The sequence below is a fragment of the Zeugodacus cucurbitae genome, chromosome 3, assembly GCF_028554725.1.
Source record: "Zeugodacus cucurbitae isolate PBARC_wt_2022May chromosome 3, idZeuCucr1.2, whole genome shotgun sequence".
NCBI lineage: Eukaryota > Metazoa > Arthropoda > Insecta > Diptera > Tephritidae > Zeugodacus > Zeugodacus cucurbitae.
In genome coordinates this window covers 37,903,209-37,918,665 of record NC_071668.1, presented here as the reverse complement: position 1 = coordinate 37,918,665, position 15,457 = coordinate 37,903,209, and the positions used below count along the sequence as shown (strand labels likewise).

The 15,457-nt window shown below is 39.2% G+C and overlaps 1 protein-coding gene and 1 long non-coding RNA gene across 7 annotated transcripts in view; both read right to left on the bottom strand.

The window, feature by feature from the left end:
• Nucleotides 1-15,457, bottom strand: part of LOC105220378 (probable nuclear hormone receptor HR38) — a 319,583-nt gene that overhangs the window by 27,986 nt on the left and 276,140 nt on the right. The window lies entirely within an intron of this gene.
• LOC128920485 (uncharacterized) lies at nucleotides 6,082-11,508 on the bottom strand. The gene is made up of 3 exons (XR_008470550.1): nucleotides 7,069-11,508; nucleotides 6,791-6,944; nucleotides 6,082-6,742 (listed from the first exon to the last, which is right to left on the bottom strand). It is a non-coding gene; the product is annotated as an uncharacterized LOC128920485 (long non-coding RNA).

Sequence of the window (15,457 nt, the reverse complement as noted above, 5' to 3'; positions counted from 1 at the left end):
GGAATATCTTTCTTCTTCTGTGACGATTTTGAACTTAATATCCAAGAGATACGCACGCCATTTTTTCAAGGCTTCTACTATCGCCAATACCTCCAATTCGTATGCGTGGTATTTCTCTTCGGCCGGTTTGGTTTTCCGGCTCATATATTGTATAGGGTGATACAACTGATCGTCTACGTCTTTTTGAAGCAAATCACTCCCATAGCCATGCATTGAAGCATCAGTATGTACTTCTGTTGCCGCTTTCGGGTTATACAGCCATAGAACTGATGCGCTTATAAGAGCGGCTTTCAATTGCTGAAAAGCTGCGACTTTTTCGTTGTCTATAGAAAATTTCGTATTCTGGCGTAGTATGTCTGATAGAGGTTTAGCTAACCTTGCGTATACTTCAATGAAACGCCGAAAATATGACGTTAACCCTAAATAACGCTGCACAGATTTACGATCGTGTGGCAGAGGAAAGTTTTTTACTGCTCGAACTTTAGCTTTTGATGGCCTAATTGTACCCTTCCCTATAACATATCCTAAAAATTCCACGATCTCCATGAGAAACTGACACTTTTTCCATTTTATATGTAAGTTAAATTATGCTGCTCGACCTATAACGCTGCGTAACTTATGGATTCCTTCCTTTTTATCCTTAGAGGGAATGATAAGGTCGTCCATATAAGCCACACATGTACCATCTTGTATGTACTCTCTAAAAATTGCAAAAATAAATCTCGAGAAAACCGCTGGGGAGTTTGATATCCCAAATGGAACGAATCGGAACTCATATTGACCACTATGAGTAACAAAAGATGTAAACTTTCTCGAACTCTTTTCTACTGGCACATGGAAGAAGCCGTTTTCCAAATCTAATGTAGTAAATATCCTGGCACTTTGCAATCGCTCGAGTACGTCCTCAATGATAGGCATTGGAAAATTATCTCTCATTATTTTTAGGTTAAGGCGTCGATAATCGCAACAGAGCCTCTTGCTCCCATCTTTCTTTTGAACTAGTACAATGGGCGACGCATAATCAGAAGTACTAGGTTGTATAATCCCTTCATTTAACCATTTCCCTATTTGCTGTGCTACGATACACTTATCTGCGTAAGGCATCCTACATGGACCCTGATAAGTTGGTATGTCATCTGTTAACGTAATCTTCATTTCAATGGGTGACTTGTGTTGTGGCTTTGGATAATATTCTCCGACCAAACTCGCTATTTCGTATGCATACTCCTGTTTTAAATGATGTAAATCTAACTCTTCTGTAGTGTTTTGTTCTGCAGCTACCAATCCAACCTCGCTGAGTTCGTACATCCATTCTAGTACAACGTCTTCTTCTTGAGTTATCTCTTTCCCTTTATCTACCCTATCATTCCGAACTTTTAGTTTGTTTCCCTTCGTCTCTAAAAACCTTACACCGTCTTCTGACACTTCTAGATCGACCCACTTTAGGATATTATTACCTATGATTGCCGAATAGCAAATATCCCGTTCCCCTACTACATGGAAAACTATCGGTATGTCGATTCCATCGACATGAAGCTGACACGAAAATGAACCTATTGTGGTAAGTTCGCTCTTCCCTATTCCCACCAATCGCCTTTTGTCGCTATCTAGTTCGACACCTCCTAAGCTTATTAAAATAGCATAACAGAGTAAACAGAGATCACACCCTGTATCGAGTAATGCAGACAGTTTTAGGTTGTTCAGTACTATTTCCTTGAAACTTACGCATTTGTTAGCACTACTAGCTGTTCATTGGATAACGTATTTGCTCTTTCGACTTTTGTGCCTACCGACTTTCTACATTTTGATGCGATGTGTCCACTCTGACCGCACTGAAAACACTTTATAGTTTTTTACCCCTTCCTCCCGTCATATGACCGAATCTTTTCGTAAACTATTATTTCATTCTTGAGCTGTTCAATGCTCCTAGCTTGATATAAATTACTTTTCGCTGCCCTGGTATCCGGGATACCTTCGATAAAATACTCAATAAGACTGGATTCATCGAGGACAATTGGAGACCCAATTTCCATTATCTTGTATAAATATTCGCGGTAACCTTCATTACTTCGTTTGCGCCGATTACGCAATTGTCGATGCACCTCTGCTGATGAAACTCTTTCCCCGAATTCTTTGAATAGTAGATCCTTTAATGAAGACCAACTACTGATACCCCTCTGACTTCTTACAAAAACTTTAGCCGCTCCTTTTAAAAGTTGCTTGGCGTATAAAAACTTTTGAATATCTGACCATTTAACCGCAAGTGCATTCTCCTCGAATTCTGTCACCCACTCTTTTACTGCTGGTTGACCTACTTCACTGAAATGGCTCAATGATTCTTCTATATCACGTAAGGTGAAGGATGTATGGTTCACTAGTGTCTGTCTTGCTCCACTGTCCACTGCAGAGGATGCGTCCTCAAAATCTGAATGAAATTCTGATTTCATCCACTCCCACTCCAAAATGTTCGCATAATTTTTCCTGTAAAGTGGCCTTGCGCCCTCTTGTGGAAAGTCCCAGCTCTATTAGCTTTTCTTTCAGTTCGTTCATTGTCCAACTAAAAATTTGTTCACGGTCCATGTCAGTCAGTCACGCGCAGCAATTATAAATTTAAAATTTCTTATAATAGTATAAATACAAAATGACAATTCATAAAGTTAAGGCTAACTACTCTTAGTAACTTATCTGTATGATGAACTCCAACGCTTAACGCCACCTCTGCTTACGCTAAGTCCAACGATGTCCCTCGTAGCTACCACGTTGTTCGGATATATTCGTACGCCACCTCTGCTTACGCTAAGTCCAACGATGTCCCTCGTAGCTACCACGTTGTTCGGATATATTCGTACGCCACTGTACGCCACAACAGATTCTGCGGACACCACACGAGCTTTGCAGCCACCGCTGCTATGCACCTCTCCGATTCGCACTCAGAATTCTTACAGTGGAATTTATAGTCACCACTATGTTGTTCTATTCGAGTCGCACTCAACAGATTTCATAGTCATCCAACGAGCTTTGCAGCCACCGCTGCTATGCACTTCTTTGATTCGCACTCAGAATTCTTAAAGTGGAATTTGTAGTCACTACTATGTTGTTCTGTTCGAGCCGCACTCAACAGATTCTGCAGACTCCACTGCTTTACGCTGTTCGAGTAGCACTCAACAGATTTTATAGTCACGAAATGAGCTTTGCAGCCACCGCTGCTATGCAATTCCCTGATTTGCACTGAGATTTGAAGAAAAAAAATGATATTTGTAGTCACTGGTCGAGTTTTCACGTGTCTGAGTCGCACTCAATTACTTCAACCGGTTTTGCGCGTCTGCGTTCTGTCTAGCGGGACTTCGCTAACGGGTCTAACGGACCACTGCGCAGCTGTACAGTTTTCCAGAAGTTTCGGAACTATAACTGTTCTCTGTATCACGCGCCCGCACAAACGCTTTTCTATACTTCACTTTCCACTTAAAACGAAAAACCGAACTTTTTTGGCACAATTCCGGTTTTTTTTCTTTCACTGTTCACTTAAAAAGAAAACCCGCACTTCCAACACAAGTTTTAGGAAAAAACCCACACTTCTGACACCAATTTGTGGGGTTCGACACCCTTTCCTCGACTTATTTCTCCTTTTTTCACAATCAACAAACATTAGTTAATGTTTGGGTTTATTTATTTCAGTTTTGTTTCTATTTGCACTAACTTATTTGTTACAGTTTTGTTTCTCCCTTTTTAGTTCGCATTAACTTATGATTTTCACTTTGCCAATTATTACATCAAGTTCAGTTCACATTAATTTATAATTTCCAATATATCAGTTATTACATTAAGTTATTTTTACATTAACTTATAATTTCGATTTAGCTGCGCGCGACGCGATGTTAGCTTGATGGCTACCTTCAGAACTCTGTCTAGCAAAAATGGAAGTAACCCACGCTATGTGTTTTAGTGTTGTCCCTTTTCCTAAATATCCCTTTTTGTTTTTGACATAAAGGTCAATGCACCGAATTTAATACTTGGAAAAGTATTAAAAGATTATATATGTATATGATTTAGTTTACATTTGCTTAGTTTGATCAATATTGAAGGTTTCATTTTAAGAACGAAACTATTGCAAAATTAGTTTTAAGATTCACTTGAATAAAGGAAGTAGTAACAGCTTAAGCTTGTTTTTAATTCAACCTTATTTCATTTCTCGTATGATAACATTGTTCATAATTTTTTTACCACCAAACGCGTACAGTTGGGCAGTTTTAGTTGGTTTAAGTTTAGAAGCTCGGCTACTAACTATTTTATTACACAGTTTATTACACAGTTAATAGATTTGAATGAATGAAGTGTACCAATGATCTCATTCTAAATTATGTAATTTAAGTAAAAAGTCTCGCTCAATCAACCATTCATTATTTTTGTGTAGTAAAAAATATACTACTATTCTCCAATTAAAATTAATAAATTGCATAAAAGTATGTCCGATTATCTTCTAATAATGGTTTGAATTTTTATTTTTATGTAGGTGAGTCAGGTCGAGTACTGTGAGTAGATAACTATTCAATAATAAAAATCATAGAAAATTGAGTATTTAATATTTTTCTCCATGAATCAAACATTCAATATTATTTACGGAATTTAGTATGAAATCTTTATAATAAATAATCAGACATCTACAAACAGATTGGTCTGGCAGAAGTAGACCTAAATATTATGCTTTGTTTCGCTTCAATGAAAGCCAGAGTTCAAGATATATTCTCAATTTCCTTCTATGATTGGAACGTAATTTTAAAAGGAGGTTTACAAAGTGGTTAAGTAGCAAATGCTTAGGGTAATTTATACCGATTGTCTATCACAACGGGTTTGTTCGGTACTTTTAAACACGTTCTTGCAATAAAAGGGCAGATCAACTATCTTATTATTAGGGCAATTTAGAATCTTGTGCATTTGAGGTTGCAAAATTGTGGAATTGTAAATATTTGCCATCAACAGTGAACGTCTCTTTGGAGTTTTTTTGCAACAATTTTTCACAGCTGTTTGGTAAAGAAGAAATTACTTTTTGATATTTCCAATTTAGATATGCCGAAAAAAAGGTTTAGGAAAAAATTAGCTGATTATTTAATTGATGAAGCTTCTGATTCTTTAATTGATGAAGCTTCTGAAGAAATTATGGAATTGAACCTAACAAATATTTTTATGGGGAATTTCAGTTAATAAAAATTTACTTCCAGAAATTGAAAGTGATGATGACGAAGTGGATGCAGTTCTAGATGAATTCGCTGATTTTACAGCTCAATACCCAAGTCAGACGTTTGACGCAACAATATTTTGACAACACTGGACGAAGGCCGATTCGTAATAGAGTGTTAATAAAAACCGTGAAGAATTCAACAAAGCGCACTCCTGTAAGCAATGTTCTGTTGAATTGCAATTAGCAATCACATTGTTTCGATATGATTCGTCGGGAGAAAGTGCAGCACATAGAAAAATCGCGACAATTTTCGGGAAGGAAGATGGCGAAACTATATCGATAATAACAAACAGAATCTTACGCCTCCAAGCTTAGTATATTGAGATTATATTAGCAGAATCCCCAATTAATGACCATAAAGCATACTTTTCCAGAAATCACATATATTCCATAAAAGCACAATTAGTTTGTGACTACAACATGTCGTGGTTGGTCATCCTGGAAGTTGGCATGATAAACGTATATGTATATCGAAATAGTTAATAACCCTCTACAGAAGCAACACAAGACAGTTGAATAGAAACGCCCAAATTGCTTTTAATTTACGACATAGCAAATACCGGGTTAGAATAGAGCATTGTTTGGGCTTCTGAAAGAAAAAATTGGAAGTCTTAAGCAGTTAAGGATGCGTCTGTCTAACAAAAAAACCATAAATTATGCTGCGATTGGTTTCTTGTCTGTTGTATTCTCCATAATATTTTAATTAATAATAGTTCCCTTCGTTCGATAATATTTCAGATCTACCAACCACTACAGAAGATTCTACTGATCCTGACGACGATACACCCAACATTATTGGAGAAATTAAAAGACAAGCCATTATTTAATGTTTTCTTAAATGTGTTTTAATTCATTTCTCAGTTCTGTCAATATGTTTAAATAATATACATTAATATATCTATACATTAAATTATTGTATACAAAATAATCCGATAATTAAATTAAAGTAATTAGTTTAGATTGGGGTGGTAAAAGATTGTAAGCAGAAAGAAAGGGAAGTTGTTTATAAATTACTGTTGAGAGGAATACTTATATTTCATCTCAATTTCAAACTTATCTTACTTATCTTTTTTAATTTGAAGTTTTTTCAATCTCTCGTCTTTTTCCAACTCTAACATTTTTAAATCCAATTCACGATTCTTGTATTCAATATCTGCTTGCAATCTTCTATCACTCAAACCGAAATCATTTGGGGTTTTCTCCTTTTTTCAATTCAATTTTAATTTTAAACATTTCTTTTCCATCTGCTTGGAAAGCAACAAGATTTTTGTGGAATTTGACTTACATTGCCTGATGGTAGATTTTCGTCATTGATAAGATCAATTAAATATTGATTTTCTTCTCCCACATCGCAAATAGTTGCTTCCAATATTTATAAAGTCGCGCTGTCGTCCATGATGGGCGCGTTGCCAGTAACGAACACTTAAAAAGACAATGCAGCTGAACGTTTTGTTCCAAAAATATCGTTGAGTTGATTAAAATGAGGGCACATCTGCAGCACTTTGCCTGAAACATTAACATTTTACAAAATTTCTTCATATTCATTAAGCTTACCTTCAACACTCGACATCCCAAAGTTGGACTCGAGAAGGCCTGCTCCTGTTGACTTTCGCCAATCGCTTACTTTTTCAAAAGAGGTTTTCAAGTGCCTCACTTTGCACCGAATCAGCTCCCATGTAGTGTATAAAAAAAATTGTTCTGTCGGTACCTATTAATAGTAAATTTTTGATAAACAAATGAAGAATGAATTATAAAGTATTGCAATGACGAAGTGCTTTCGGTTAAAGACTGCCAATAAGTGCTCACAGCAAAAATTTTATATTTTTACTTACCTCCATTTCTGGTGCTTCCTGCAAATAGTCCCCTTTATTTCCCTCTGATAATTTGCAAAACAGTGTTTCACACAATACAATAGTGTTTTAGTGTTGCTTATTTGCAAGGGTGTAGCAATTGCATCCCTGTACATTTTGTTAGGTTAAAAGCAAATATATAAATATGCTCGCTAATTTGCAATTGCAAAGATGCAAGAGCATTTGCACAAGATTCTGAATGGCCCTATTGTATTCATCTGTTTGTCAGAATGTCACATGCTATACTCGACCATCGGCTGGAATTTTTTTTTGGCTGTTGCTTAGTTTTCTTCAATCGTACATATTTTAAATACATCACGTGAAGTAAAGAGATCTCGATATATGCAATTGAATAAAATAATTAAAGAAACGGATGCAAGATTTTTACATTTAATTATAGCTAACTATTTTTTCGATACTTGTTTGATTTATGGTCCTCAGAACATTGTCAACGACGAATACCGCAGACGATGGAATTATAAGTTGTACGAGTTATACGACGATATTGACATAGTTCAGCGAATAAAAAGACAGCGGCTAAGCTGACTATGACTATGTTGTTCGAATGGACGAAAAAACTCCAGCTCTGGAAGTGTTCAATGCAGTACCAGCCGGAGGAAGCCGAGGAAGGGGAAGGAGTCCACTCCGTTGGATGGACCAGGTGGAGAGCGACTTGGTTACACTTGGGATCTCCAACTGGCACCGAACTGCAAGGGAAAGAGAGGAGTGGCGCGCTATCATCAACTCAGCTGTAACCAGCTAAACGGTTTCTATGCAATTCATATACATACAGGTTTCGATTCACGCAATATAAAACATAAACATCAAATGTGAATAAAAAACTAAAAAATAAACAGATAAAAATGAAGCAATATTGCCTATCTATGGTATTTGTAAATATCTGCTACTATATAAAACTATTTGAACAGTATTCTGAATATACTATTTTAATCTTACCAAATGAACGCCTATTCTGATGATTTGTATAGTAAATTTGTGTTAGTAAATTTGTGTTTTATATGGAATGCCTTCGGTGCTAAGCTACCTTCAAACCAAATTTAAGCCAAATTGGTTCAGCCGTTCTTGAATTATAAATAGTGTAACTAACCGGACTGTCATTTATATATACATATAGATAAAGAAAAGATAAGAATTGAATTGAATGCCATTGACGACAAGAATAATAAGTCGTACGATACCTTTCGTAGAGCCCCACAGAAATCCGGCGAAACTATTGACTTGGCTTAAGTAAAAGATAAATTCAAAAGAGGGCATCAGCTATTATTTAAATGCCTGGGATCAATCAACCAAACGATTAATGATCTCAAGACCCCAAATCCAGTCATTAAGGAACGAGCGTCAGAAGAAAAATCATTGATGGGCCCAGGATCCTCATTAAATCTACCCCCATGTGATACTGATATATATAACATATTTACGGCCATATATATAAATAATAAAAAAATAGCAACGTGGAGAGACTGTTTCACCTAATTCAAAAAACCCGAGAAGATACAAGAGCGAATAAAAACGCCTCCCTAACATATGATGGTTTCGTGATGGCATGGAGGGACCTCATATCACAAAATGAAAATAAGCAAGTTAACGCGCAATTGAAAGTTTTGTTCAATCTACCCCAAGCAAACCAGGAAAGCGCAAGGGCGGTCAAACACCTTCAGAGAGCTTGTAAAGAAGTGTTTGACAAATCTGCATAATGTACATATATATAGATACCATCAGTTGGGACAGTATTTTAATATTCTTACCCAAAACCCTGCAGCATCAATTTTAAGACAACCTGGAAGACAACTCCGAAAGTTTTCGACGCGTCCCTTACCCATCGATCCAAATCCCTGGAAACTGTAGGAAATCTGACTGAATCCGTTCCAGCTACCCACTCCGAAAGTGGACCCTCTAGAATAGGAATGGACAGGAAATATAACACCTTTCATGCGAACGTTTCAACTTTAACTGTTTTATAATCTATCGAAAACCCTATTAGAAGCAACAACTCCTCGAAAAGATCTGTACTTATTGAGAGTTGTAAATTGTGTAGAACACAACAATCCATTCGGGAATGCCTAAAATTTAAAAAATATATGTCGAGAACCGAATAACTACCATAAAAAATAATGGTTATTGTTATAATTGCCTTGCATTATCGCATAATTCCAAGGATCCAAGAGCAAATACTTGTGCAGAATATGCAAAAGGAAACACCACACTCTTCTTAACAAAGAGGTGACACCCAGACCTCATTCCCAGCCGCAAGGACCAAGAGCCTCAAACCCGGCTCTTGATTCAAACCACCCTGTTGCAGTCCAACGCAAATAGAACCCAAAACCCACTCAGCTCATGTAGATAGCCGATTTTGTTAGTGTGCAAGTTTACAACAAAGGACAACTATACTTAGAGCTCTTATAGACTCAGGCTCAGAGGCCATATTCATTTCGGAAAAATTCCAAAGGAGATTGGAAATACCAACAAACTTAAGAAATGCGCAAGTGACAGCATTAAATAACACAGTCTCCCCAAAAGTTACCAAAACTTGCGAACTCACCCAACAAACAAAGAGTTTAAGATAAAATCCCCCGGCTTTTTATTTAAAAACCTTAACGGATAATTTGCCCAATTACCCACTCGCCCAACAAGTGCCAATATGAAACTCGGTTTCAATTTAGCGGACCTATACATTTACAAACCCAGACCATTTGACATCCTTATTGGAAGTGACTTGTACCCACAAATGTACGGTGGGGTACAGAGAAATGTTTTCGGCACACTACAGCCCAAGAAACAGAATTCGGCCTGGATTCTTTCCTCGCCCACGGCAGATAAACCCATTTTACCCTCTATAATAAGCTGCTAACACAATTGGAAGTAGAAGAAATTCCGAGAAAGCCCTTACCCTCAAATTTCGATATCTTGTGTGAGTAGAATTATGAAAAAACCACCCGCAAACACTCAACAGTGCGATATGTAGTAACTCTACCCTTTAAAAACCCGGAAAACATCGAATTGGGCAACTCCAGACACATGGAATCCCTTCAGAGGATTTTTTTGTACACCAACTTATTCAGTTTACCCGAAACCGATAGCCTAAATCCCTGGGAATAGGAATGCCAAAACAGACGCATTATTTTTTCTTATCAACCCTATTCCAGATAAGACTTCAATTACTAAGAGAGAAGTTTTATCGACAACAGAAAAATTATTTGACCCAGCTGGATGTCTCAGCCCCGTTATAATCACAGCCAAAATAATAATGCAACAGATATGGCTCGATAAAACCAATTGGGATGAGAGTCTAAAACCTTTAACTCTACATCGATGGAAAACCTTCATAAAGGATTATGAAACCCTTAATTTTATTAAAATTCACCGGTGGACCCACTTCTCGATATCAGTGATAATCAGCTTTCATGGATTCTCTAATGCATCTGAAAAAGCTTACGCTTTCCTCTCGAAAACTCCTAGTGCCGTCTCATCTGATGTTGACATCGTCCAAGCTTCTGCACCATAAAGCAGGACGGGAATGATGAGCGACTTGTAGAGTTTGATTTTGGCAGAGAGAGGACTTTACTTTTCAATTGCCTACTCAGTCCAAAATAGCACCTGTTGGCAAGAGTGATTCTGCGCTGGATTTCGAGGCTGACATTGTTGGTGTTGTTGATACTGGTTCCCAGGTATACGAAATTATCTACGACTTCGAAGTTATGACTGTCAACAGTGACGTGGGAGCCAAGACGAGAATGCGCCGACTGTTTGCTTGATGACAGGAGATATTTCGTCTTGTCTTCATTCGATATTTCGTCTTGTCCTCATTCATATTCGGCGGTCCATACGACATTAAAATTACACGGGAACAGCATGCTTGATAACAAATTTTTATGTGTACGTATTTGTGTGTTTTGCAACCAAAGCAATACACCTAGAACCGGTCAGCGATCTCATTACCCATTACCCGATCTCATTACCCCATTCACGACCGCATTCACTCGCATTTTTTCCAGGCGAAGATGTCCCGCCGATCTTTACTCAGACAATGGAATTAAATTCGTTGGAGCGTTTCAGCTCTTAATCAGCGATCGGCGAGACTTCATGAAATCACTCAAAACGCAAGTAATAACAAGTGAAGCACACCAAAAAATCAACTTCACTTTAATCCTCCAGGAGCTCCACACATGGGTGGACTCTGGGAAGCAAAAGTGAACATTTGAAGAATTAGCAACCCTTCTTAACTGAATCGAAAGCTGCTTGAATTCTTGCCCTTGAAGCCCACTAAGTGAAGACACTACCAATTTAGAAACTCTCTGAAGAAGGGACCCTATCTCGACGTCTACACTGTTTTAAGGGGTTTTTTTGTGGTCAAACAAAGGCGCTTCTTTTCGGCGCCGCATGTGATTTCCGCTCATTGGAACTTCTGTAACCAAAAATACCAACGGGACTAGAAAGAGTACAAGCTTAGTCAGGTATGAACTAGGATTATTAATTTCGCACAAAAATTAACAAAATGGAGGACCTTTGAAATTTTGAAAATCGCCTTTTTCAGTTTGAGAAGCAAATTCTTGGGTAACATTCGTGTATAGTTATAGGTTCGAATTAAATAAAAAAAAAAAACGATTTTTTTTTAATCGAGAATGGGGGGTACCCTTAAATCGACTTTCCCCAATTCGTGAAGAAAGGGCAAGTACACATCGCACGGCCCGGCATACTATAACCCATCCAACAAAACGTACGTACAAACACGTCGGGAATATGCAAATAAGATCACCGATTGGTGATATGTTCAAGATGTATAAAAATGAACGTTAATGAAAAGTTTGACGCAGTTGCTAAGTTCAAGGACTGGCCGCGCCGACCCTTATACCAACGGCGATTATTAAAATTAAACTCGATGAAAAATGGAATTAATTTCGAACCATCATCAACACTACCCGTAAACTGCCAACGTATCTCACACCGTATGCGCAAAATCGTTATAGGATCGCTCACTGATCCGGACTGGCAAGTTGAAATGAACTGCCTTATAATAAACGACTTACCCACCCGACCCTATCGTGGCATAAGTGGGGAAAGCATCAATAAATTCGACAATAAGTCCTAGCCGATCCGATGTTTTTCATAGACGATTAAATCCTATTGGAACTAGGCGCAGATACATACTCAAAAATTATGAAACTCGGATTGTTAAATTCCGACAACGACACTGTTATCGCACAAACCGCAGCACTCTGTTGGTCCCTCACAGGTGCTTGTGCGATATAAATATAAGTACACAATAAACCCAATTACGATATTACTTTAACACAATTTTGAAACATTCAATTAATAGCTTTTATTCACAAACCCTGCAAGGCCGGGATGTTCATACTAAATGAACACATGCATTGTCCTCTAAACTGGATGAAACACGAATTAGAAGACAATGCAAAACCACCAACTTAACAAAGAAGAAACAGCAAACTTATATGAATCTAATTAGAAAAGGAAGGGAAAAACATCAGCGGACGAGAGAATCAAGGAGAGAATCCATCTAATCAACGTGGGATTAGCCATACAACTGGTCGTGCAGTGCTGCCGCACTACATACACCCTTCGTCCCTGCACGCAACTGTTTCGGGCAACCACATGTAGGTTATGCGCCCGTCAACGACAGTGCATGGAGACATGTTCGGAACAATTGTGATGCGAGTTTGAGCCCATCACATATAGCGACAAGACAGGCGATAAGCAAAGATCTGCAACCGTTCTCAGGAAGACCAGAGTAGTGGCCGCTGTTTATAACAAACTACGAGCAGTCAAGGGAACGCTGCGGGTTTTCTGAACAAGAAAACTTAATTCGACTACAAAAGTCACTACGAGGAGCTGCGGTGGAAGCAGTCCGTGGAATGCTGATGATGCCATCTACAGTTCATCTAGCCATCGAACCAACTCTTCGTATGCTTTTCGGTCGACCAGACATTATTCATAACACGCTACAATAAAAACTGAGACAGATGCCAGCAGTGAGAACCGATCGACTGAATAACTTGATCGATCTTGCATTGGCTGTGCAAAATTATAGAGCCACAATGCAGGCGTTAGGCCTTAGTGACTATCTTAACGATCCCATGCTAATTAACGAGTTTTTGAGGAAACTCCCAGGGGATATGAGGTTAGACTGGGGTCGTCGACGAATATCTACATCTCGCGTGGATATTGTGGCCTTTGATGATTGGTTATTTGTGCTCGCATCGTGCATCGCCAGCCAAGTAACACCATTAACGAAAAACCCATAGCTTGTCCTCTGTGCGACAAGTAGCACGATATTTCTGATTGTTCAGACTTTATAGCAAATAGTCGAAATAAACGCAGGCAGTTAATCAAAGATAAAGGACTCTGCATTCGATGTTTTAAAACCCACATGGTAAGACACTGTAAAGTTTGCGGAGTAGATGGGTGTTGTATGGGGCACAACCCACTACTACATAGTCTACATCAACGTGAGTTTAAGAGAGCCATTTTCCGTTACATTCCCGTCATTCTGTGTGGCCCGAAAACTACAGTAGAAACCTTTGCTTTAATTGGTGAAGGGGCGTCATGCACATTGATGGATAGTAAGTTGTCTGAGCAGCTTGGTATCGACGGTACTGGTGAGAAGTTGTGCTTGAGATGTACAGGCGTAATAACACACCAAGAGATGAGCTCCAAAATTATGAGCACTATCACCGACCTCGAATTACCGCAACAGACTCTGAGCATGGACACCCTAAATGAACACAAACACCTGAAGTCACTACCCACACTACCATACACCAACTGCAAGGCATGTTTGTTAATAAGCTTGGATAATACATCCGTCTACAATGTCTGGAAAGGATAATGGAGAGAAATGTTGGGAAAATAGATGACTATATCGAGAAGGGTTACGTCTGAATACTGAATGTCGATGAGATCTCGAAAGGAGGAAAATCATGGTAACAATCATCATGGCCCCACAGTTATGAACATCAACAAAAACAAATTATGGGACGCAGCCGCTAAGGTGCGTGATACCAGTCTGACCGACGTTGAGCCAGGATCCGAGCTCCAAAAGGTTCTCGGTATGTGGTAGTTGCTTACCAGCGATGTGCTAACCTTTTGTCAAAAGTTCAAGCCTGAAGTCTTCGACGAGTCCAGCTTTCCAACAAAATAATAAAAATCCAACAAATACTTCGAGTGGTGACTATATTCGACTCTTTCGGTCTATTGGGGTTTATTGTACTACAAGATGTATGGCGATCAGGCATAACTTGGGATGAACCTTTACACGAACAGTTTAGAATGGTGGCAATGGCTGCGAAATCTACGTTGTATCGACAGGGTTCGAATTCCACGATGCTACAATGCAATTTGGCTACAGCATATGCCACTTTTGATGACGACCCCTGCATTTATTTTAAGGATCACGATTTGAGGGCATGTACCTGGAATGTCCGGACCCTTAATTGGGAAGGTGCCACTGTCCAGCTGATTGATGTCCTCATACAACTAAAGGCTGACATCACCGCCATCCAAGAAATTCGATGGACGGGACAAGGACGGAAGAAGGTGGCTCCTTGTGCCATCTACTACAGCGGCCATAAAAAGGAGTGCAAATTTGGTGTTGGATTTGTGGTGGGAGAGAGACTCCGTCGCCGAGTCCTGGCTTTCACCCCGGTGTATGAACGTCTTGCCACAATCCGCATCAAAGTGAGGTTCTTCATTGCGCCCACGCCCCAACGGAAGAGAAGGACGATGTGAACAAAGATGCTTTCTATGAGCGCCTAGAACGCACCTATGAGCGCTGCCCCCGTCACGATGTCAAAATCGTGCTTGGCGATGATACTACAAGATGTATGATAGACGGAAGACATGTCGCCTGTGCTTTAGATGTGCGCACGCTCCGAGGACAAAATATTGACCATTATCTAGCAGCAACAAGGAACGCCCGTCAACAAACACAAGTAAGGTTCGACGTCGAAAAGTTGCAATCACAACCGACAGCCGAACGATTTTCTACTCGACTTGCACTCCTGCTCTCTGAGAGGACTCATCAGCATCTCGATATAAGGGAGCTGTGGAACGGCATCTCAAACTCATTGCATACCGCTGCAGCCGAAACAATTGGTCTTCGGACCAGATATTCACCCTGCGCCAAATCTTGGAAAAGACCCGAGAGAGAAGAATCGACACTCACCACCTTTTCAGCGATGTCTGAATTTGGTATCCCCTCAAAACTAATACGGCTATGTAAACTGACGTTGAGTAACACCAAAAGCTCCGTCGGGATCGGGAAGGACCTTTCCGAGCCGCTCGAATACAAACGAGGTCTCAGACAAGGTGACGCACTATCGTTCGACTTCTTCAA